Consider the following 25,950-nt stretch of genomic DNA (forward strand, 5'->3'; position numbering starts at 1 on the left):
AAGGGTGGTGTCATCTGCATATCTGAGGTTATTGAGATTTCTCCTGGCAATCTTGATTCCAGCTTGTGCTTCTTCCAGCCCAGCGCTTCTCATGATGTACTCTGCATATAAGTTAAATAAGCAGGGTGACAATACACAGCCTTGACATACAGCCTTAATGTAGTCTTTTTCCTATTTGGAACCAGTCTGTTGTTCCATATCCAGTTCTAACTGTTGCTTCCTGACCTGCATATAGGTTTCTCAAGAGGCAGGTCAGGTGGTCTGGTTTTCCCATCTCTTTCAGAATTTTCCACAGTTTATTGTGATCCACACAGTCAAAGGCTTTGGCATAGTCAATAAAGCAGAAATAGATGTTTTTCTGGAACTCTCTTGCTTTTTTGATGATCCAGCTCATGTTGGCAATTTGATCTCTGGTTTCTCTGCCTTTTCTAAAACCAGCTTGAACATCTGGAAGTTTGCAGTTCACGTATTGCTAAAGCCTGTCTTGGGGAATTTCGAGCATTTCTTTACTAGCGTGTGAGATGAGTACAATTGTGTGGTAGTTTGAGCATTCTTTGGCATTGCCTTTCTTTGGGATTGGAATGAAAACTGACATTTTCCATTCCTGTGGCCATGGCTGAGTTTTCCAAATTTGCTGGCATATTGAGTGCAACACTTTTACAGCATCATCTTCCAGGATTTGAAATAGCTCAACTGGAATTCCATCACCTCCACTAGCTTTGTTCGTAGTGATGCTTTCTAAGGCCCACTTGACTTCACATTCCAGGATGTCTGGCCCTAGGTGAGTGGTCACACCATTGTGATTATCTTGGTCAAGCATGATTGATTAATTAAATCTTTGGTCATTGAAGATGGATTCAACCTTCAGTCCCTCTCCCTTCCCTGGAGGTCAGGGAGATCAGAGGAGGGATTTCCAACACTCTAATCACGAGGTTGGTTCTCCTGGCAACCAGCCCTCATCCTGAGATATCTTCTAAAAGTCCCCTCACTACCATAAACCCAATTGTGGTGGAAAGGGGTTTGTTACAAATAAACTCAAAGCACCTTCATGACTCTGAAGCAATTTCGGGAAGTGAAGCCAAGAGGCTGATTAGTGTAACAAAAGATGCTTCTACTGCTCATTTTGCTCAGGAAATTCCAGGAGTTTTGGGAGCTATGAGTTAGGAACCATGGACGAAGACCAAATATACATATGAGAAATATATTTTGGTCATCTAAACTGCAGCTACACATTAGAATCATTTGGGGTGGAAATGAGGGGATGTTAAAAAATATGAATGTCTGTAGTAAACAAATTTATGGTAACCAAAGAAAAAAAGGGGTGGAGGAAGGATAAATCAGGAGTCTGGCATTAGCAGATACAAACTACTACAAATAAAATAAACAGCAAGGTCCTACTGTTTAGAACAGGGGAGTATAGTCAATATCCTGTCATAAACCATAATGGAAAAGAATATTAAAAAGAATATATATATACATCCTCTAGAGGAAGGCATGGCAACCCACGTCAGTATTCTTGCCTGGAGAATCCCATGGACAGAAAGCCTGGTAGGCTACAGTCCACAGGGTCATGAAGAATCGGACACAACTAAAGTGACTGAGCACACACACACACACACATATTTAACTTAATCACTTGGCTGCTTCCCAGGTGGAGCTAGTGGTAAAGAACCTGCCCACCAATGCAGGAGACATAAGAGACGTGTGTTCAATCCCTGGGTCGGGAAGATCTCCTAGAGAAGGGAATGGCAACCCACTCCAGTATTCTTGCCTGGAGAATCCCATGGACAGAGGAGCCTGGTGGGCTACAGTCCATAGAGTCACATAGAGTTAGACATGACTGAAGCAACTTAGCATGCACGCAAGCAGAGACTAATGTAATGCTGTAAATCAACTGTACTTTAATAAAAAAATTAATATCTGGATTGAACCTCAGATCAAGTAAATTGATGCTTTTGGAATGAGTCCTGGCAGGCATATTTTTTAAAGCTTCCAGGTGATTCCAATGTGCAACCAAAGTTGAAAACCATCAGGTCAGGAATTCTTTACATTATTACTTCTCAAACTTGAACAAGTGAACACTCTTGATACAAGTCTGACCCTGATTCTGACTCGGCGAGTCTGCTAGTGGAGCCTGAGAGTCTGCATTCCTAGTCAACTCCAGGTGATGTTAATGGTCCATAGACTACACTGAGTACAAAGGCATTTATCATAGTCTGTTCCTTACCCCAGTGTTAATAAATTTTTATTCAACTGAGGCCGTGAGCTAAAATATAGGATGCTCAGCTTAATTTTAATTTCAGATAAACAACAAATAATTTTAGCATTAGGATGTCCCAGATACTGCATTCTTATACTTAAAAAAAACCATCCACTTTTTATCTGAAATTCCTAAAGTTTATCTGGACACCCTATTTCTTTTGTTTTGCTAAATATGGCAACAAATTTCTTGATCTTTCTGCTTTGTTTTAATGGCAAAATGTGACAGGCAAAAGTGACAGATGTTGAGAAACTGATTTTGCTTTATGTCTATGGGCCTTGATCTTTTCAGGACTGAATGCCTGAGAATATAATGAGTATTATTCACCCTTTCTCCCAGAAGAAAGCAAAAATATGTCCACATGCTCAATGTTGTGCATACGGTTTCCAGGGTTTGTGGTCCCTGCCTGAAGCCCACCTATGAAATCCTCGAATGATCCATGGATACTGGGTGAGAAAGCCATGTTTTTCTCTTGCTCGGCAAAAGAAAGTCTTTCCCAATCACCTATGTTTCCCAGAAAGATATTTTGTGGGTCACTAACTTCACAAAATGTTTATAGATTTTGCATGAAAAACATGATTTATTGGAAAACATGGGGGAAAGGCTGGATTAAACAAAGTACGTTTCTCTATTAGAGGATCTGACAAGTGTTTCATCTACCGTATTTGGGATTCTCCCCAAAGGAGACAGTATCTAGTATTTCCCAAAAGTATTTGATCTGGGGGACTTCCCTGGTGGTCCAGTGGTAAAGCGTCCGCCTGCCAAAGCAGAGGACACAGGTTTGATCCCTGGTCCAGGAAGATCCCACACAGGAATAACGAAGCCCGTGCACTACAACTATTGAGCCTGTGCTCTAGAGCCCGGGAGCCGCGACTACTGAGCCCCGGTTCTGCAACTACTGAAGCTCGTACGCCTACGGCCAGTGCTCACAAGAGAAGCCACCACAGTGAGAAGCCTGAGCACCTCAACTAGAGTAGCCCCCGCTCACCACAACTAGAGAAAGCAGCAACAAAGACCCAGATCAACCAAATAATTTGGTCTGTAGGATATCGCCTAGGATTAGCATTATCTAAAATAAAATACTCTTTGAGTAATGTTGCCTAAATTAATCTGCTTCCTTGTTTTTCTTCTTAGAATGAAAAGCATAAATGCTCATTATGGAAAATTTGGTACAACAGAAAAATAAAATAAGAAAATGTTACTCATAATCTTATGATCCAAAAATAATAACATTTTAGCCTATTCTCTTATAAACCATGAAGGTTGATGGCTCAGGAGGTAAGTTTTCATGAGGGAAAATAGGATTTTTTAGTGTGAGAAGGAAGCCTTGATAGGCTGGAAGAGAACGAGTGGAGTAGGAAAAGATTGACTATTTGAATGTTAATGGAAATAAGTAGAAGGGATCAGGAGATAATTTTCCAATTTAGCTCTCTTACTGTAGATAAGAGATCTTATAATTAGATTTCTAAGTATCTATTCCCAGTTGCTAAATTTCTGATAAACACACTGCTGAGATCTGACCCCCCTGAGTCCAGCAATGACTCCATAATTTCAGCTTCTATTCTGTCCCCATTTCTTGCATTTACCACTTCATTTGCTCTTGAAGGCAAGCAGTATGGCTAGGTCTGGCAGTTAAGTGCTTTGCTATAACCACTGAAATAGAATTACATTCTCCACCAAAGTCATAATATCACATCTGTGAAAGGATCTTGATCTGAAATGGAACTGGAGGATATGAAATGGAGACACTCATGCATTCGCCCTCAGAAAAACCGAACTTAAGATCCAAAAGCCTGATCTACGAAGGCTGAGACTCATCTCCTAACCAGTGAACACAACACAATTACTAGTAATTTGAGCTTGCCTCAGTTTATCTCTTTATTTAGGTTGACACATCCTTTTATCATCAATGTAAAAAAAATTACTATCCTTACAACTCTTAATATTTAGCACTAAAACTCAGCACTTTCTTACAGGTTACATGCCTGGAGTGTAACAGCCACTCTGGGAAGGGCAAGAATATTGATGGGTGTTTTTGCCTTTCTAATTGTGAACAGATATTAAGTGATCTACTCAAGCAAGTGAGCGGCAGAGTTTGAATCAGAACTACCATCTTTGCTTCCACCCTCTGTGCTGTTGTATAAAGCAACCAAAGAGAACAAATTATGTGCCATGCTTCATTTTAAAGACTTTGAATAGATTTATGCTTTCATGGGAGACAGAAGAAAATATTTTTTGAGCTTAGTAAGTATAGGCATTCTTTAAGCATGGCGTTTATTTTAAAAGGAATCTCATCTCTCATTCTTCTGCTACATTCTGGGTCCCACTGCCTGAGTGTTTCAAAATAAATAATGTGTTCTTAATGCTATGAGCACAAACTTGAACTAAATGCTGAAATTTTCACTTGATAGATCTTTAGTAGGTGCTTTTCCAGGTTCTACAGGAGATACATTCAGGTATTCTGAAGTTTCTGTGCTGTTCATGACTATACCATGGCAATTCTCCAATCATTCTTTTGAGGCAAATCCTGAACAGAGTGAATTTTTTTTTTTCTGACACTTTTCCATCATGAAAAATGTTTTGAGGAACTAGCTCCAATGAGCCATGCATGATATTCACCCTGTCACTTTGTCAATAAGTATGTACTGAGCACTTCCTGCTGCCATGGAGCTGGGACACCGTGGAAAATAAGGCAGGATGCCTGCACTTAAGGACATGCTACAGAAAACAAACACAAAAACAAGGTAATTTTAGATGACGTGTGCTGTGGAAAAAGTAAAATGGAGCAACACGATGAGATACACTGACTGCGAACCAGGAGGCTGCTTTCGTTCAGGTGATCAGGGAAACCCCTCTGAGGAGAAGGTCTTTGAGCTCAAGATCTCAAACCTCCATAAAGCTCATGGATGTTCCTTTGTTTCCAATCAACACTCAGTCCAAATGTTTCTACTTCATGCAGTTTCATTTTGGGTTGAATGTTTCCAAATATTTGATATTTCCTCCTTTTGGCAAGATTGCTTTGTGAACAGCTTCATATTAATTTGATGCTTGAAAGGTAGGTTGCTGATTTATTTTGATATAGAAATATCAAATAGTTGTCTACTCCCCTTTTTCTTCTCTGTGTGTCAGTTGCATCAACAAGGAGTCCTTAAAAACATGCTTATTCCTGGTGCATGAGACTTCAGTTTAGGTGTGCATGGTTTCCTTGCCTTCAGGGAAGGAGAGCAGGCATTCAAAGAAGGGCGTTTTATTCTTTTCTTCCTCTGCTGCCATGCAGGCTTGCACAGTAGAGAAAAACTCTGTCTCCACTCCACCCCAACTCACTGTGCTGCCTCACACGTCTTGAGTGTCCTTCAGCAGGCTGCGAACTCCACAGGCTATAGAGCCCACCGCAGGAATGGCTGGGAAATGTGCAGCTTTTGAATGCACTCTTCTTTTTCACTCTGGAAGATAGGAAATATGTGTATTATAATCATCTGGTAAGTCTTTCTGAACTACATCTCTTCCATCACCACCAGTTGTATGAATGAAGAGGGAGGAGGAGGCTGAGAAGACTTCCAGGTGAACCTCATGAGTCCCACAAGACTGTACTCTCTTTTTTAATCTTTTGGCAGCACAGCACAACATGTGGGATCTTAGTTCCCTGATCAGGCATTGAACCCATGTCCCCTGATGATCATGGAGTCCTAACCACTAAACCGCCACAGAAGTTCCCAGACTGTGCTTTTCTTAATGCATGAAGAAAGTATGACTTAAGTTTGAATTGTTACTATGGATGGACAGTGAGTTAATTTTCATTTATTCAAAATTCAACTATTGAGTGAGAATACTATACTCAGGGGGCTTCCCTGGTGGCTCAGGGTTAAAGAATCTGCCTGCTGACATAGGAGGCATGGGTTTGATCTCTGATCCAGGAAGATCCCATGTGCCACACAGTAATTAAGCCTATGTACCAGAGCATTGAGCCTACGCTCCAGGACCTGGGAGCTGCAACTACTGAAGCCCACTTGCCCTAGAGCCTGTGCTCAGCAACAAGAGAAGTAGCTGAAGTGAGAAGCCTGCTCACCACAACTAGAGAATAGCCCCTAATCACTGCAACCAGAGAAAAGCCCATGCAGCAATGAAGATCCAGCACAGCCAAAAATAAGTAGATAAAAAAATTTTAAAAGAATACTATACTCAGTAATAGAGAATAGAAAGAGAAATAAAATATGGTTTGTATGTTCAAGGGGCTCATACTTTAGTAGGCAAGGCAGATTTAAAAACAGAGAAGTTATAATGAAGTAAAAGAGATGATTATGTAAAGACTTAGGCTTTACTAAGCATTGTATTTGCTTAAAATTCAATAATACCTAAATGATTATCCAAGGCTATGATAGTATTTAATAAATACTGCATTTAAAGTTATAATGAATAACTTTAAGGACCCTCTAAAAATGTTACAAACTCTCAGGAGTTCTCCGCAAATTTTTCTTTTAAGGAGCTAGGTATAAATTTGTCAAGGCTCAGCTTAGCAAATGTAGAAACTCCCTCATTGCTAGACAAGGTGACATGAGGTGGGGAAATCTTCCAAACAGAAACATCCATTGTAGACACATGCTTACCACCATAATTGTATTTTCGTCCTTTACTAAGTTTTATTCATGGCCATTGAAATATGACTTATGAACAGACACAAAAAACCACAAATGAATTTTATAGAAATACACTGGCCCTATAAATTTCAGCACTGACAAAGACCTTCGAAATCATCCTTTGCTCAGTCCACCCCTTTTCCCGACAATACATCTGAAGCCTGGACTTAGTTTAAGTGACCGACTCAGGGTCAACAGCTAGTTAGAGGCAGAGGCAGAAGGTCTGCCATCTCCTGATTTCTCTAGTTCTATATGGTAGATGGCATCTGTAAGTTGGCTGGAGATGTTTCTGTAGAATAGATATGAAAAGAATCCTTCTCAGCCCGCCCATAGAGTAAGATCTAATCAAGAACAGTAGAATCCCATGGACGGAGGAGCCTGGTGGGCTACAGTCCATGGGGTCGCGAAGAGTCGGACACGACTGAGCGACTTCACTTTCCCTTTTCACTTTCATGCACTGGAGAAGGAAATGGCAACCCACTCTAGTGTTCTTGCCTGGAAAATCCCAGGGACGGGGAGCCCGGTGGGCTGCCGTCTATGGGGTCACACAGAGTCAGACACAACTGAAGCGACTTAGCAGAAGCAGCAGGGTGTTTAAAAAGAGAAAAGTGACAGGCTAAAAGAGATGGAATAGAAGTCTTTGGCACCATGCCCTACTCCCCCTGCATCATTCCTCACTGCCCCCTCGCTGCTCCCCTGCCACCCTGCCACCCCGCCACCCCATGCCCCATGCCCCCACCCCCACCACGCCACCCAACACACATTCCATGACTCTTGGCTTCTAGGGTACCCTCACAGGCTGGGTATTCTTCCTCAGGATGGAGGTGATATTAGTGACCCTCTGAGACTAAGTCTGGACTGATACTGAGCCCCAATTCAGGTTACTTTTTCTATGTGGGAAGTTGTAACTTGAACCTGAAAGATGTCACTACAAAAAAAAACAAAAAAAAAAAAACAAAAAAAAAACACACCTCCAACTGGTTTAAGGCTTAACACCAACACACTCTCTTTCCTGTTCATGGGAGCAGGACCAGTTTCTCACTAATCTTCCTCCTCTCATTAGTACTGGCTTCATAGTCTGTGGCCAAGCCTTGCTCATCAATGCCCAATTATCCCTGATTGATCCCACATTCCAAACTAAACAGTAAGGATCTCTTTTCCTTCTCCTTCTACTCAGGATGACATAATCATAAACAAATCTCTGTAAAGTATCCCACAGGCCAACATCTGCTTTCCTTTCCTCATCTCCCAAAAGGAGGTGATCATAAACAGAGCTTCAAGAAATTTCTCCTACAACTGTTTCCATTACACCACTACTTCTCCAGTTTCAGTCCTGTGGGTATTTCCTACTGTCTGTTTATATTTGTGTTACCTAAGAAATAAACTCCTCTTAATTGAAAAACAAATAAACAATGTGTGATGGAAAAGTTCTAGACGTGATATAAATCTCACCAAATTAATCCTGTTCACAAAGATCTTCAAAAAATGGCTTTACCCTTGACCATTCTGCTTCGATTATACAGCCATCTGGAAACAGCCACTAACATTAAAGGATCTGTGTTCCCTTTTTCCCAGTGCCCATCTTGAAAACAGAATTACCTGCCTTTGCTCAACAAAAGGGGTCTTTCTAAGGAAAACTTTAAAAATCCAGACAAAGGAAATCTTTTCTACTTATGAAAGGGATTTGTGATTCTGTAGATGTGCCTGATAGTTCTACAAACCATAGATCTGTTATTAAGAAAGAAAGAAAGAGAAAAGTCAACCTGTTACATGCAACTCAGACCAATAGCAAATGCTGACCAGTGGGAGGCAGTAATGCGGTGTTCAGAGAGCAATGTATCGATGTCATACCAGCATGACTGCGTTGTTGCCTATGGGGCAAGCTCATAAACTGGCGAAAACACAGGTTCTTGATTCACACTGGTCTGGATCCCAATCTAGGTCTACCAATTACAGTCTCTGTGAGTAAGCAATATTTTTCCCCCTAAGGATAAAATAGGGTTAATTATATTCCTATCTTCATAGGGTCATAGTTAGGATTAACTGAGATGATTCAATCTAGTCACCTAGACTATCTGCCTAGTCCTGACCCTGACAGATAGCAAGTGTGCAATAAACGTTGGTTAATAAGTAAATAAGTCGACCTGGCAGCAGAAGCAGGGGTAAAGGAGGCCAGTGGGCTGCTTTTGCAGATGAACAAAAGCAATCTCTGTGCTAGGAGAACCTAAGCCAGAATTCATGTCCCAGATATGTAAAAAGGCAGGGCATGCCTCACTCACCCAATATGGCCAAAAAGGTTCCTGGCTAATTTTAAGAGTTGCTCAATCAATTACAGACTTAAGGGATAATTGGGCATCCTTTGTTTCTCTTGGCGAAATCCTATTTGGCAAGAGAAATGCTACAAAGCTCTTCTTTTTTAAAAAAAAAATATTTTAATAGCAAAAAGTGGATTACATGGATAACCTCTAAGGTTCATTTCAGGTCAAAGCCTCCTTAACAGCCCCGAGTATGTGATAAAGGAATACATTTGTGCTTTGGTGCCAGGTAGACCGGAAGGTAAGCCTGGGCTCCACCTTGGAACCTGGTCAGGATCCATCATCTCTCTGCAGCCCTGTTTTCTCATCAGTGCATAGAGCAATAGTGATACCTGCCTTACAGCATGGTTATGAGGACTAAATGAGAATGGTGTGCGTTCTCAGTCATGTCCGACTCTTTGCAACCCCATGGACTGTAGCCTGCCAGGCTCCTCCCTCCATGGAATTTTCTAGGCAAGAATACTGGAGTGGGTTGCCATTTCTTACTCCAGGGGATCTTCCTGACCCAGGGATTGAACTGGTATCTCCTGCGTCTCCTGCACTGGCAGGCAGATTCTTTACCATTGAGCCACTTGGGAAACCACCTGGGGAACCCCTCAATGAGAACATTATATGTGAAAGTATCACATGGTAGGTAATGAATAAATGGGAGTATCTCTACCCTTCCTCTCTAAAATCATTCAGAGAGCAACTGAAATCTCTCTGAACCCCCAGGAGAGCTCTTTTTTAGGGAATTGTAGCTGTGGACAAGGTTTTGCCATGTGTGTATATTCTCTATAAGACCTATTACTTAAATAGCCCCTTGAGGATGTTTTTTAGGAGGAAAGAGGATGAGAGAAGGAGTCAGTGGTGGAAACCTATGGGCTAGAATTTTGGCATTGCTTAGCTGGCTGCTCAGAGGACATCATCCCACCTTACATCCACCCAGCCACCTGCCAATTCCACAAATTTATTAAGCATCAATTCTGTGTGAGCCTTGTACATAGGGCTAAGGAGACAGCAGTGAGGAATCAATGACCCCTGTGCTTAAGAGTTCACAGTCCAGGGAATTCCCTGGCAGTCCAGTGGTTAGGACTCCATGCTTTCACTACTACAGGCACAGGTTCAATCCCTGGTTAGGGAACTAAGATCCCACAAGCTGTGTAGTGTAGCCAAAAATAAAACAAAGAGATCAGTCCACTGGGAGAGACAGAGAAAATGAAGCACCCTTCTCCATCAAAACACAGTCCAATGTCATCAGCACCAAGAGGAGGGAAATAGAAAATGCCGTGGGCATGGCAAGAGCAAGATGTGTGCTTCCTGAGGAGGCTGTTAACTGGACACTACTTTCAGTGTATTAAGTGAGGAGTAAGGAAAAATCACCGACTCGATGGACATGAGTTTGAGTGAACTCCAGGAGCTGGTGATGAACAGGGAGGCCTGGTGTGCCGCTATTCATGGGGTCGCAAAGAGTCGGACACAACTGAGCGACTGAACTGAACTGAAGGAAAAATGGATTTTAAATTTAATTTTTAAAAGAATAATAAACACTGGTTCACCCATTACACCACCTGAAATAAAATACTACAGAGGAACAGGGAAATGGATAAAGGTAGTTAAAAGGTACAAACTTATAGTTACAAGATAAGTAATTCCTGGGGATGTAACATACAGCATTGTGACAGGAGTTGACAATACTTAAAAATTGCCAAGAAAGTAGATCTTATAAGTTCTCATTATAGAAAAAAAAAATGTAACTCTGTGAGGTGATGGTTAACTAAACTTCACTATGCTGGTCAATACATACGTATATCAAATCCTTATGTTATATACCTTTAAACTATATGATGTTATGCATCAACTATATCTCAATAAAGCTAAGGGAAAAAAACTGCCACAGATACGGTTGAAACAACCCAAACATTCCTTCCTTCTCCATTCATATCTTCACACTTTAACCATATAGGTATGCATGTATGCCATGTAATTTATAGAAACTTTTGGAGAAGGAAATGGCAACCCACTCCAGTACTCTTGCCTGGAAAATCTCATGGACAGAGAAGCCTGGTAGACTACAGTCCATGGGATCGCAGAGAGTCAAGACATGACTGAGCAACTTCACTTTCACTTTCGAGAAATAAATATTCTATTAATAAAAATGTTGTTTAGGGACATTTATCTTTAATTCATTCCTACTAGTAAATGTCAAAGCAAATCAAAGTTCTGAAAAATTTTGCAAAGATTTTAGTTTTCCTTTTTTTAAATTTTTCCCCAAGTTTGCCTTTAGGTTTCTGAACCCCACACATGCAGTATTAATATTTTTAAAATTTAGAAAATAGAAAAATCACTCATTCACTGTAAATATCACTATAATAATTCAGTTTCAGAATTTCTGCTGCCTTGACAGCATATGCACACTGTAAAAATACTCAACAAAAATAGGTCTGTGCTAAAGAGGAGAGTTATTTAATTTTTTTTAATGTTGTACTCAAGAGTGTGGCCTGAGGACTTCCCTGGTGGCACAGTGGACAAGAATCTGCCTGCTAGTGCTGGGGACATGGGTTCGATCCCTGGTCTGTAAAGATTCCACACGCCGTGGAGCAACTAAGCCCGGGCACCACAACTACTGAGCCTGTGCTCCAGAGCTCACGAACCTCAACTACTGAAGCCCACACAGCCTAGAGCCCCTGCTCTGCAACAAGAGAAGCTTCTTAGAGAGAAATCCGTGCATCACAACAAAGAGTAGCCCCTGCGCGCCATATCTAGAGAAAGCCCTTGCAGCAACAAAGACCCAAAGCAGAATAAGGAAGAAGAAGAAAAAAGACCCAGCATAGCCAATAAATAAATAAAGTGTTGTCTGTTACAGTAAGCATGGGACCAATCTCCTCGATCACATAAAGCACTGGGTTTGCAGTTGTGTCTGAGCACACTCAGGGGTGGGCACCCTGGAAAGCTCTGATCTGGAGAGCACATAAGGAGGGCACCCTACCCAGACATGAGACTTAGAGACATTTTCCCACACTGCTGGATGAAAATGTAAAGGATTGGTAGAAATTACCAGACTAACAGTTACAAGTGGGAAGAGTAAAGGCACTGTTTCAGGCATAATGAGAGAAGAATCAGAAGTACAAAGAGCATGGCATGTTTGAGACAGTAAATGGCATTCCTATTGCTGGGGCATAGAATTTGAGGTGGGAAGTGACAAAATATAAGTTAGAGAAGCCAATTAACACAGGAGACCCTCTATCAGAATGTCCTACCCTACAGAATACATTTATGGAAAGGAAATTAAACAGAGCATGCAAACATGCTCAGTGGATAGAAGTAATAAATTAATGTAAAAATGTGAATGCACTAAAACTCAGCATAATTTCCCCCTAATTTTCCTCTACAATGCCAAAAATGTACTGTACTCTTCATTTACTCTATTCATCACTTATCTTGTTCACCATTTATTTACTATTGGAGCCAAATCATTAAGCTGAAGACTAAATTGAGTGTGTTGTATCTCCTAATGACTCATGTAACAATGGCACTCTCACATCCTATTTTATTGTGGCAGGAAAGTGCATGTGACCTTCCCCATGATGTTAAACACAGCACTGGAGAACCAGCCATGCTGTGAAATGGGGTTGCCTCTGTCGAGGAATACTGAGTCAGACTGGCCTGAAGGATACTTAGTTTTCTGGGACTGTACCGAGTTTGCCCAGCAAACGTTTGGAGTGTTTCACTTGGAACACCAGCCCAAGAACAAGTCTGGAGAAAGGGAATTGAAGGGAAAGGGAATTGAAGGGAAAGGGAACTGAAGAGGCCTAAGAAGGGACAGGGGAAGGAGGTCAGAGCCGGGAAGTCTTCTCAGGACAGATGATCAAATGCCAAACACAGGCAAAGAGGTTCAGTCCAGTTCTCAAACTGCCACCCAAAGTCAAAACAGAAACTTGATCCCCAAGTGCCAGGCATGTGGACACGTAGCTAGGTCCTGTTGAGAAATGATGAGGATGAGCCAGGTCATTCAACTCTTCTAAATGAAGCAAAGAAAACAAGAACTGGAAACATCCCCGGGAGAAGCAGGTCTCTGGCAGCCCCCGGGGTAGTTGAGGGGAGCGAGGTAGAAGATGACAGAGCAGAATCACATGGATTGTTCAAGAGATGCACGAAGAAGCAGGCCTGGCATGGCACAGTGGTTCAGCTCCAACAGCATCTCAAGATTTCAGGCCCGGCCCTACTTCCTGGACTCTTGTAACGGTGGGAAGTCACTTGGCCTGTACACCAGAGACACAGTAAATTGTCCTCTGAGCATTTGGAAATAAACATTCACTTGGAGATGTAAACACATTACATTAACTGCTCAGAGGTATGCAGTCAGCTCAGAAGACAAACGCTTCTGAGGCCAGCACGACTTGACCGGAGGGAGAACATTAAGAGGTCTAAATAATTGTGAACACAAGGCAAAAAGCAGAGGCAGTCCTTGACTTTCCTGCATCTTTCTGCAGAGGCAGTCCTTGACTTTCCTGCATCTTTCCTGTTTGTCCTGTTACACAAATGATACTTTCATATTTCACAGACACTCAGACCACCATTTCACGTACACACTGAATGTGCCCTTTCCCACCTCTGCTGACCAGTGGACACTTGGAGTTGCCACAAGGTGGCACTGCCTGCCAGCCAATAGTTCAGTTCATCAATGTCGCCCTTGCTGTACCCATTACTGAAAGTCATTAATGTATTTTATTGCCTTTTTCCTGAATACCTTATAAAATGAGGAAAAATTGGAAGTTGTCATAAAGGAGTGAATATGCTGCCGAAAAGGATCAAGTATCTAGTCCCTTTATAGTTACATTTCCCCGGTAAAATAATAAATTGTCATTCTCATGTATACTTTTTAATCTCTTGTGGAATTTCAGTAGGATCAGTTAACATCCTAGATACAACCAACTGACATGATCACATGCAGTTGCCTGCAAGGTCAGACCCTGGACCATGGGAAGCCCAACAGGCAAGTATTGTTTTGTGAGTCTCTTGGCAGATTTCTGGGTTTTCCTATTTGGAAAACTCTAATTTTTATTCACTGTATGCTTTTCCATTTGAATTTCTTCCAAAGAATCAAAACAGAGACAGAGTTTCAGTTTGGGAAGGTGAACATTTGGGAGATGGATAATGGTGAGAGCTGCACAATAATGTGAATGTACTCAGTGCCACTGAACTGTACAGTTAAATATGGTTATAATAGTATGTTTCACATTAAGTGACTTTTCAGTTCAGTTCAGTCACTCAGTCGTGTCCGACTCTGCAGCCCCATGGATGGCAGCACACCAGGCTTCCCTGTCCTTCACCAACTCCCAGAGCTTGTTCAAACTCAGGTCCATCGAGTTAGTGATGCCATCCAACCACCTCATCCTCTATGGTCCCCTTCTCCTCCCGCCTTCGATCTTTCCCAGCATCAGGGTCTTTTCCATCAGGTGGCCAAAGTATGGGAGTTTCAGCTTCAGCATCAGTCCTTCCAATGAATATTCAAGACTGATTTCCTTTAGGATGGACTGTTTGGATCTCCTTGCTGTCCAAGGGACTCTCAAGAGTCTTCTCCAAATCCACAGTTTAAAAGCATCAATTCTTTGGCACTCAGCTTTCTTTAGAATCCAACTCTCACATCCATACATGACTACTGGAGAAACCATAGCTTTGACTAGATGGACCTTTGTAGGCAAAGTATGACTTTTACCACAATTTAAAAAAATAAATAAAGCCCTTGAGAAACAGATGAAATAAAATTAGAATACACCTTTAGCTAAAGCATCAATTTACTTTAAAAAACTGTGGCTGTACAGAGTGCAGCATATTGAGGTCCTTTGTGCCTCACTCATAGGGGATCAAGCAGGAGAGTGGCTATCAAGTTAGTGGGGACCACAGAGTTGACTAGGACAGGTGTGGGCAATGAATCCAACAGAGAGTTGCCACGTGAGTGTCAAGTCACTTCAGTCATGTCCAACTCTTTGTGCCCCCATGGACTGCAGCCTGCAAGACTCCTCTGTCCATGAGATTCTCCAGGCAAGAATACTGGAGTGGGGTGCCTTGCCCTCCTCCGGGGGATCTTCCCGACTGAGGGACTGAATTAGCATCTCTTATGTCTCCTGCATTGGCAGGCAGGTTCTTTACGACTGATGCCACCTGGGAAGCCCCGAGGGTTGCTGACTAGGAGCCAAAAGTCAGGATCAGAAAGATCCAAGGCAGTCACCGAAGTCAAAGAACAGGAGGATCTCAAGTGAAAGATGAAGACAAAATTGGGAACTGAAACAGAGACATGCATGGAGAGGAAGCAGTGTAGGAGCAAACAAGAGGATCTAGGATACTATTCCACTAGTACAGTGAGTGGGGGTTTGCACCTTGCCAGGGTGAGCTGGCAGGTGTTTGGAGTATGTATCAAGACGGGCTGAAGCTCTAGGCTCAAGACAGACTATTAATTCCTGACTCATCAAGTTCTCATTGGATGACTGGGAGGAGAGGGGGCATTGTACAAAAGCTGGGAACTAACGTAGAGCCTCTGTCATAAGGCTAGGCTGAGGTCTGAAACTGATAGACGTCACTGCTCCTTTATCCCTGCGGGCATGGCAGGGCTGGCTGAATTTTGTTCTCCCCAAGTATGTAGCCCTATGCCTTTCTCAAGTTACCAGCCATGTAATGGGTACAGCTGCTCTCATCTTTGAGGAGCAGGTCAAAATTGAAAGGCTGACTGAGAAACAATGAAGGGAAAACTTGTGAGAGCTATTTTTTGAGTCGGAACCATACACTCCCTCCTTCTTCTTGGGGTTACAGCACCACCAGCCCTTTCATTGGGAAAATGCTCTTCCAAGACTCTGTGGGGTTCTGTAGGGGCTGCCAACCCCAGTCCTCTGCGGAACATCCAGCTTCTTACAAGGAAGGAGAGGACCAAGAATGTGCCCATCATAGTTCTCACCCCTGGCCAAATTACTGGCCCAAGGAACAGGCATGTGATTCAAGATAGGCAAGAGTCCTTCCCTGGAATTTGTAAACAAGAAAAAAAAGAAGGTCCTTTTTTTCTCCCCTTAGGTGGAAAATTATTAGAATGTGACCCTAGAATGGCTGGCAGTCACATCCCCCACTGGATGATGAGCCAAGAGCCCCCTCCGATGAAGGACTTGGCCCAACTGCTGTGATTATTGTTGGCACTCAACTTTGGGCTGTCAGCCTTCAGGAACTGCCTCAGCTACAGAGAGCCTCTTCACCCAAAGTCACCCCTGCCCTGGGCTGCCCACATTCAAAGACTGGTGGCTGCAGCAGCCAGGCCATCTCCATCTAACTCAGGACAACTCTGAGGAGCCATTCTAACTCCACAGTTTATGGGTCTGCCTAGGCCAGCATGTGGGCTGTATCACAGCTCAGCTTTCTCTCTGCCCAGTCCTGCACCCAGCTTTTCCCTTCCACAGGTGTTAATCCTGAGGGTTGTCATTTTTGTGGTTTAGTAGCTAATTTGTGTCTGACTCTCTATGACCCCATGGACTGAAGCCCACCAGGCTCCTCTGCCCATGGGATTCTCCAGGCAAGAACACTAGAGTGGGCTGCCATTTCCTTCTCAAGGGGATCTTCCTGACCCAGGGGTCAAACCCATATCTCCTTCATTGGCAGGTAGATACTTTACCACTGAACCACCAGGGAAGCCCTAATCCTGAGGTTACTCCTTAATAAACATCCTGAGCATTAAAATCTATGTCAGCGTCTTCTTTCTAGCCTGCAACACCCATCGCAAAGAGGAACTTGAAAGAATGAAGTCAACACACATAGAAAATATGAATTAGAGAGGGACAGACAGACAACCAGAGAACTGCTTATGCCATCACTCAGGGTCCAATCTTGGTATCCTGTGGTTTGATTGTGTGAGCCATCCACATTTTAGATGTTTTGTTTTAGAGTTGGGTTTGAGCTGGCTTTCTTGGAGAAGGCAATGGCACCCCACTCCAGTACTCTTGTCTGGAAAATCCCATGGATGGAGGAGCCTGGTGGGCTGCAGTCCATGGGGTCACTAAGAGTCAGACACGACTGAGCAACTTCACTTTCACTTTTCACTTTCATGCATTGGAGAAGGAAATGGCAACCCACTCCAGTATTCTTGCGTGGAGAATCCCAGGGATAGGGGAGCCTGGTGGGCTGCCGTCTATGGGGTCACACAGAGTCGGACACGACTGAAGCGACTTAGCAGCAGCAGCAGCAGAGCTGGCTTTCTAGTATTTGTGTCCTAGTGAATACAGAAACCAATGGAACAAACTGCAAGGATTACTGTGCTTTTTAAATGTTGATTAAAAACAGATGATGTGTGGAGGGTACCCAAGTGACATTGTGTCATTTATTGACCTCTCTGTGCCTTGATTTATTGTAAGTTGGTGCAAGGGAGCCGTTCTCTTTCTTCATTTAAAAATCAATGGGGGACTTCCCTCGTGGCCCAGGGCCCCATGAAAGACTCCAATCTTCCAATGCAGGGGACACAGACTTAAACACTGGTTGGGGGACTAAGGTCCCGCAGGCTTCGAGGTCAAAAAAGTTAGTGGTACCAGGCTTTGCCAATCTTGAATCAGTGACTCTTATGCAAATTCCTTTTGTTGCTTTGTATGTTGATGACATTGTGATATAAGACACTGAGATGATTTAATCAGTCTTGCAAACGCCAGTACCTATAGGAACAAGCCAGTAGCTCAAATGAAGGAAGCAGGGAGTAATGGGAACTGTGGCAAAATGGAAAGCATACACTTTGTCTAAAGTGAGCAGTGACCCAAGCATAGCTGATATGCTTCCTTAACCATATGCAAGTACCTTCCTTTACCCTATGCAAAGGAAGGCTTATCACTGCTAAAGTTTTAATTTTTCAGGAAAAATGTTAAAACTGTACTTTTATGTAAACTTTCTTTTTTTTTTGTGCGATATTGGCCATTTAAAAAATACAATGAAGGCCAAACAAAACATATCTGTCAGTCACCAGCTTGAGGCTTCATTGTATGATATTTATTGAGTGGTAGTGGATTTTTTTTCTTAAAATATTTTAATCAAAATAATACCTGAGCATAGGTCTTACTACTGCTACTGCTAAGTCGCTTCAGTCGTGTCCAACTCTGCGACCCCATAGACGGCAGCCCACCAGGCTCCCCCGTCCCCGGGATCCTCCAGGCAAGAACACTGGAGTGGGTTGCCATTTCCTTCTCCAATGTGTGAAAGTGAAGTCACTCAGTCACGTCTGACTCCTAGCGACCCCATGGACTGCAGCCTACCAGGCTCCTCTGTCCATGGGATTTGCCAGGCAAGAGTACTGAAGTGGGTTGCCATTGCCTCCTCCGAGGTCTTACTAAATAGTATACAAAAGCTTGGGGGTTCCCCAGTGGCTAAGTGGTAAAGAATCGGCCTGCAGTGCAGGAGATGCAGGAGAAACGGGTTCGATCCCTGGGTTGGAAGATCCCCTGGAGGTGGGCATGGCAACCCACTCCCGTATTCTTACCTGGAGAATCCCATGGTCAGAGGAGCCTGGTGGGCTACAGTCCACAGGGTCGCAAAGCATCAGACACAACTGAGCATGCATGCATTCACAGAAGAGCTTAAAACTAAATCAGCATTCCTCTGACCCCCTTCTCTCAGGCCCCACCCTGAGAGAGTTATATTATAACTCTCTGAGAGTTATATATTTATAACACCCTGAGAGAGTGGTATTATAAATAATACCACTGTTTCTTGACTTATCCATTTTAGAAATTATGTTTTTAATTCATGACTTAAAGAATGAACTCATTTACCATTAATTATATTTTTGAGATTTAACCATGGGTATCTTCAACTTTCTCCTAGTCATCCAGTTTCTTCCAACACTATTGAGGGCTGAATCAGTCAGGATTCGGTCAAAAACCATGACAATCATTTAATCAGAGAGAATTCAATGTAAGAATTGTTTAAAATCATATAAAATGAACTGAAAAGGGCAAAAAGAAGACTCTAACACAGAGTTTCTCAAGTTCAATGCTGTTGGCATTTTGGGCTGAGTAATTTTTTGCAGTGGGGGCTGTCCTGTGCATTGCAGGATGTTTAGCAGCATCGCTGGTGTCTCTTCATTAGATGCCAATGCACCCAGACTTTGGGCTTCCCTGGTGGCTCAGACAGTAAAGAACCCGCCAGCAATGTGGGGGACTTGGGTTTGATCATCGGGTTGGGAAGATCCCTGGGAGGAGGGCATGGCAACCCACTCTAGTATACTTGCTTGGAGAATCCCCATGGACAGAGGAGCCTGGCGGGCTACATTCCGTGGGGTTGCAGAGAGTCAGACACCACGGAGGGACTTAAGCACACAGCACACAGCACCCAGACACAGACACGCCCCCTGAATTGTGACAACCCCAAACCCCTCACCTCTGCTGGGGCTGCTTTCTGAGGGGGCACAATGAAACTGGTGCTGCAGGTGTTAGAAAAACTGCAAACTGGTTTCAACTGCTACCAGAAAAGGGCCTGCAGCTCTGGAGGAGAAACTGTGGGAATGAGGCTCTCTGGAACAGGAAGGACCCTGGGAGGAGTCGTCATTTTTCCTCCTCCAGCCTTGTGGCTGTTCTCTAATACCCCCTATAGGCAGAGCCTAGAAGCGAGCCTGTCTGCAGAGAAGAAATGTGAAGGACAGAGACACAGCTCTGGTGCCACAAAGGTGATGGAGAAGGTGGTTTGGGCCGAAAGTGCTGGCACAAGTGCCAAGCGCTGGACTAAATCTCTTGTGTATTATCCCATGTGATTCTAAACTTCTTGTGCTTCCTAATCACTGGGAATCTGAGACGAAATTGGAAAGGTAAGCGGGAATAAAGAAAGGTCATAGTAAGTGGTTTGAACTTATTTCCAAGGAAAATAGAGAGCCATTGAAGACTTGAAGCAAAGGAGATACGCATTTATAGACAACACATTGGATTCTCTGATGGCTAATCTTTCCATTGTGAATTGCTCCTTCTGGTTTTGCTCTCAGTATAACCTGATTTCCAATCCAGGGGATATTTTCCTTAAACCCCTCTAGGACTGTTACTTGTCAGAGTTCATGGCTCCCTCCACGGGGTGCTCAGACCTTCTTTACGGGCTTCTTTGTCTTTGTTATTGTTGTTTAAATGTCTGTTTCTCCCACTAGACTGTTAATGCCTCTATAGGAATTGTGTTTTATTGATAATTTTGGCCTTCTGCAGTCTAATGTATTAAGTGTTCCTTAAAGGCTTAATGGAAGGATGAACAAGCAGGAAGGCAAGAAGAAATCAAAATATAAATTTACTTGTTAACCTATACCTCTTAGACACATAATAATTTTTCATGTGACAAATACACATAAAGGAAAAATATTCACAAAAATTATGGGATGTGGCCAATGTTACGCTTAATTTAACTCCTTGAAAGATGTGTCCACCCAACTGACATACTCCAAGACACACACAGAAGTAATTCTGAGTTACAGACTAACACTGAATTGTTGTACTTGTTCGATTTCTGAACTCATTTTTCCTTCTCTCCTTTTGGACCCTTCCCACCTACAGAGTCTCAATTTAGGGCTCCCCAGTTGGGTGGTTGAGCTGATTTCTCCAGCCTCCCACTCTGACTTTCTTCACTTTCATTTCTTCCTCACAGCTCAGCAATTCTGAACACCCTCCAGACCAGATCTGACCCCAGTGCCTCTTTCCCATGGTTCCCACCAGAAACCACCGATAGGTTAAGGTGTCACAGCGAACAAAGCTTCACTTTAAAGTTAAGCAGACTGAAGTCAGTCCCACCGTAGCTCTGTGACTTTGGGAAAGTTATTCAACTTTCCTAGTCTTCCATATCCTCTTCTCCAAAGTGGCTAATAACGTCTATCTTAAGGGCTTGTTAAGAAAACTGGACTATATGTTACATGTAAAGTTCCAAGCATCAGGCCTGGTGTCTCCGGTGGGTTCCTAGAAACTGACGCTGAGAGATTTGCGTGCGGAGGTTTCATTAGGGAATGCCCTTGGGATCAACATCATGGGGCAGGAAGAAATAGGAATGGATGGAGAGGAAAGGAGTAGAATGCAGTCACAATACAGCCTAAAGCTGGGAAGGTCCTTCACAGGCGCTCTGCCCTGCCCCCATCAACCAAGGCATTGGAAGCTGACTTCCCCCAGGGAGGGAGCCATCTGTAACCTTGGATGAGCTGATGGTCCTCAGCTGAGCGCAATTCCTAGCAAGCAACTGTTAGCAGCTAACACCCGAGATTGGGGGCTGAAGCTCAGATCTGAGGCAGGGATCTGGCAGACACTGACAAATGGTGGTGTGGCAGGATACAAAAATATATTTGGTCTCCATCCCCAGTTTGGGGCACAGAGCTCCTGAAAGCCTTGGAATTTCCCGAGTGACAGGAGTATCTTTTGTTATCCTTAACAAGCCCCTTTGATCATACCTGTTGTTTAGTTGCTCATTCATGTCCGTCTCTTTGCAACTGCATAAACTGTAGCCTGCCAAGCTCCTCTGTTCATGGGATTTTCCAGGCAAGAATACTGGAGTGGGCTGCCGTTTCCTTTCTTCCCAATCCAGGGATAGAACCTGTGTCTCCTGCAAGTCTCCTGCACTGCAGGCAGATTCTTTACCAGTGAACCACCAGGAAGCCTGAGTTTATGCTAATCTGGCAATTTAGGGTGGGGCCCTAGATGTGACTGGTTCTGGGAAGACCAAATCATTAGAGTTAGAACTTTGAGCCTCACCCACCAACCTCCAAGAAGGAAGAGGAAGGTGGGGGACTAGGGGAAGGTGGGGGAGATTGAGATCTATAAAAACTCTTGAGTGATATTCAGAGAGCTTCTGGGTTAGGGAACACATTGATGTGCTGGGAGGTTGGCATGGCTCCTCACAGGACCTCCCCACAATCCCCTCACCCCATATGCATCTCTTGCCTCTGAATCTCTTCTATTTGGCTGTTTCTGAGTTTTTCTTTAGTAATAAAGTGGTAAGCACAAGTAAACTGTGTTCCTGAGTTCTGCGAGCCATTGTAGCAAACTGTGGAACCTAGGAAAAGAGTTCTGAGAACCTCTAATTCATAGCCAGTTGGTTAGATGTATGAATGGCTAGGAACTTACACCTGGTGTCTAGTCCTGTGCTTCTGAGTCTTTAAACTGTGAGATCTGCACCAACTCTGAGTAGTGTCAGTATTGAATTGCAGGACACCCCATTGGGGTCAGAGAATTCACTGGTGTCAAAGTCACCCCAGGTGGGTGTTGCGACCTGCCCACCACCACCTCTAATAAACTTGATTCTCCTTTCCTTCTGCCTCGTGTCTAGAAATTCTTTTTCAACCAGCACAGGGACCATGACAGTGGGTGTAAATAAATGTAGTAGTTTTGTAAATTGAAAGAAAAATAAAAACAATGCTAAAATGTAGTGGACATTCAGTATTTCCTGAATGAGAAAATAAATGCTAACTCTGGGTACAAAAACCTTGACCATAGTTGTTGTGTGAAATGAAGCTATCTCCTGCCGTAGCAATAAACAAGAAATGTCACAGCCATCAGCGATTTCTGGCCTCCAAGTGTGAGGCCATCGATTCTTCGGTGCTCAACCTTCTTTACGGTGAACTACGGCTCCCAAAGCTGTGATCCAGCAGATGTCGTCACCCCGCCTTGGTGACTGCTGAGGAGCTGGGGGTGGGGAATGTAAGAAGCAGCCATCTGCCACTCCTCAAGGTGATCAAGGAAATAGGATTTGGCTCCAGGTAGCTGAGGTGCATATGAAAGGAATGCATTCAGGGAGCCCAGAGGCTTGCATCTTCTCTAAGAATGCTAAATTCCTTAATTTGATATCTGATCTTTGATGTTCAGCCTGCCTGCTCCCTTTGTTGCAAACTTGTATATAGCCTGACTCCTCCTCCTGCCTCCTGGGAGCAGTATTCTCAGAAATACTAAGATGCTGTCTACCAGACTTGGGAGTCCTAAACATTCCCACCAAATAAAATAACTCTACTTTCAGGTTGGAGAGGAAATGGCAACCCACTCCAGTATTCTTGCCTGGAGAATTCTGTGGACAGAGGAGCCTGGCAGGCTACAGTCCATACAGTCCATGGGGTCACAGAGGGTCAGACATGACTGAGTGACTAACACTTTCACTTTTTGGTTGTGACTGTATTTTTTAGTCCACAGTTGATTCTATCCACTTCTGATATACTTTTAACTATACCTGGGTGGGGTTAACTCATGATGAAAATATCAAAAAGGATGTGAAAGCACTTCAATCTAAAAATGAAACCAGAGGTTACAAAATGGGAGAAAATCACACACACAAGCCTTGAGGAGAACTGAACTTAAGAGAACTGAGAGATTGATTTCCCTGTAAATACCTGATTTACAGACGACCAAGACTTATGTCCTGACAAATGAAAACCATCCAAGAATCTCTCCCTGTCCATTCTCAAGCCAGTCAATTTACCGCCTGGACTCTGGCTAGACCTCTCCTATTTGCATTGAAAGTAAAAAGTGAAAGTCACTCAGTTGTGTCCGACTCTTTGTCGGACAGTCCATGGAATTCTCCAGGCCAGAATACTGGAGTGAGTAGCCTTTTCCTTTTCCCAACCCAGGGATCAAACCCAGGTCTCCCATATTGCAGGCAGATTCTTTACCAGCTGAGCCACAAGGGAAGCCCATCCCTTGCCCTTAAATACAGCCCACCCCAAACTCTCAACAGATTTACCGGCAGCTTGCTACAGCAAGTGTTCCCTGAAGTGCAATTCCTCTGCTATTCCAGAATGAATGCAATTTCTGGTCATTTGAGCTTGCCTTTTATGTAGGTAAACAAAGTTAAAGACTGACCCCTCACAATGGAATAAAAGCTATAGTCTGGCAGTTTTATAAACACGAGCTAACTTTAAAATGCGTGTGTTTTGTCACAGTTGCAAATAACCCCTCTCAGGAGGTAATGGTAAGATGGTTCCATGGGGCTGGGGAGAGAGAGATTGAGGAAACCAAGTAGCATGATTAACTCAACTCTGTACACCTGAGACCTCTGGGCAGCAAAAGGAACATTTCTCAGTCCCTGTCCAGTGTGTGTCCCGTTCTCTGTTCAGCCCAGCTGGGTGCCATATACTCACCCCTCTGGGCCTCACTCTCCGCTGTCGCCTCTCGGCCATCTCCAGCAGCAGGGGTTTTGTATACACAGAAGAGGATTCTCAGTGTCTGCCTGTGATTTCTCAGGGCTCACCACCACCCCCACCTTCCCACCCCCAAGGGCATGGTCCCATTATACTTCTAAAGAGATTCACATTGCTCCCCTGGGTCTTCCTGCCAAAGCCAGCTGCCGCTGCTCTTGTGCAAAAGGCATACCTCCTCTTGCTTGCCTGTGAGCTCCACCTTGCTTGGCTGCAGAGATGCTGCAGGGCTTTACAGCCATCCTGTCCTTTGGCCAGCAGAGTAGAACTTCCAGGCGGCACATGACCTGCAAATGCTCTCATTTAGTCTAGACTCAGTCACAGGGATCAATTCAATAGGTAAGGAACAAAAGATACAGGAAATACAGCACAGTACCAAGGCCTGGATGAGGCAGGAGGTGATGGGTGAGTGAAAGATCACCCTGTCTCTTTCTCCAGCATCACTGTGGAACCTGAGACTAGGAACAGAGATTAAGAATGTTAAGGATGAACTAGTGTTGGTGTAGCTCATTGGGCGTGTCAAAAGAGCAAGAGGCATTCAGAATCCATGTGAGTGAGAAATTTCAGATCGGAAGATTCACCATTATTATCCAACTGAATAAAGACACTAATGTAGCCAGGAAAGTGTCAATATCCCAGGTGAAAGACGAAGGTTTGACTAACTGAAGGTCCTAAGGATATGATAGAGTATCTCAAAGATAAATTTCAATATAAAAGAGTAATAATTTCATCTACACATAGCATAAAAACATGCTACTAAATCTACTCTCAAAAGAAAACCTTTTTATACTCCACTTTCTCCTCTAGCTGATACCCCAAAAAAGCAGGCCTCAAAAGATCTATCTAGGGAATTCTCTGATGGTCCAGTGGTTAGAATGCCATGTGTCCACTTCAGGGGACTCAGATTTGATCTCTGGTCAGGGAACTAAGATCCTGGATGCCACTCTGCATGACCAAAAAAAAGAAAGAAAAAAGAATTGGAAAAATTCTGTCTATAGTCTGTCTCTAATTCCTCACCTGATATTCTCTAGCGTCCACTCCAATCAGCCTTCCCTCTCATCACTCTGATGAATCAAGGGCACCAAGGACCTCCACATGACTTAAATTAATGGCAGTTGCCCAATCAGCAGCCTTTAACGCCTTTGATCATTCCTTCCTCCTGGAAATGCTTTCCTCATTTGGTTTCTGCTACTGCTGCTGCTGCTAAGTCACTTCAGTCGTGTCCGACTCTGTGCAACCCCATAGACGGCAGCCCACCAGGCTCCCCCGTCCCTGGGATTCTCCAGACAAGAACACTGGAGTGGGTTGCCATTTGGTTTCTAGGACCCCACATTTATTTGGTTTAGCTTTTACCTCTGTGGCTTCTCCTACTCTTCTGATGGCCACATCTTTTCTTCTTGGTCCCCTGGTTGTCTCATCTTTCTGCTCAAAGACTCCCGACTTTGTACCTCCAGCCTACACCTACCCCAAGCTCTGGATTTGTATCCCCAACTGTCTTCTCTTTACTTATGTATTTCTAATAGATTTCTCAAACTTTATTCTGCTCTCTCATTCCATCCTACTTCTACCACCAAATCCCCTCCATCCAGTTTTCCCCTTCCCAAATAATTC

The 25,950-nt window shown here is 43.5% G+C and overlaps 1 long non-coding RNA gene across 2 annotated transcripts; it reads right to left on the reverse strand.

Moving 5' to 3' along the window:
* Positions 1-4,113: 4,113 nt before the first annotated feature.
* Positions 4,114-25,485, reverse strand: LOC123333276. 2 transcript variants are annotated; one of them, XR_006550535.2, is made up of 3 exons: positions 25,357-25,485; positions 24,515-24,626; positions 4,114-5,703 (listed from the first exon to the last, which is right to left on the reverse strand). It is a non-coding gene; the product is annotated as an uncharacterized LOC123333276 (long non-coding RNA). The 2 variants fall into 2 exon arrangements; XR_006550536.1 differs by lacking the exons at positions 24,515-24,626; positions 25,357-25,485 and adding an exon at positions 21,610-21,672.
* Positions 25,486-25,950: the final 465 nt, after the last annotated feature.

This window comes from Bubalus bubalis, chromosome 4 (genome assembly GCF_019923935.1).
Source record: "Bubalus bubalis isolate 160015118507 breed Murrah chromosome 4, NDDB_SH_1, whole genome shotgun sequence".
Classification (NCBI taxonomy): Eukaryota; Metazoa; Chordata; class Mammalia; order Artiodactyla; family Bovidae; genus Bubalus; species Bubalus bubalis.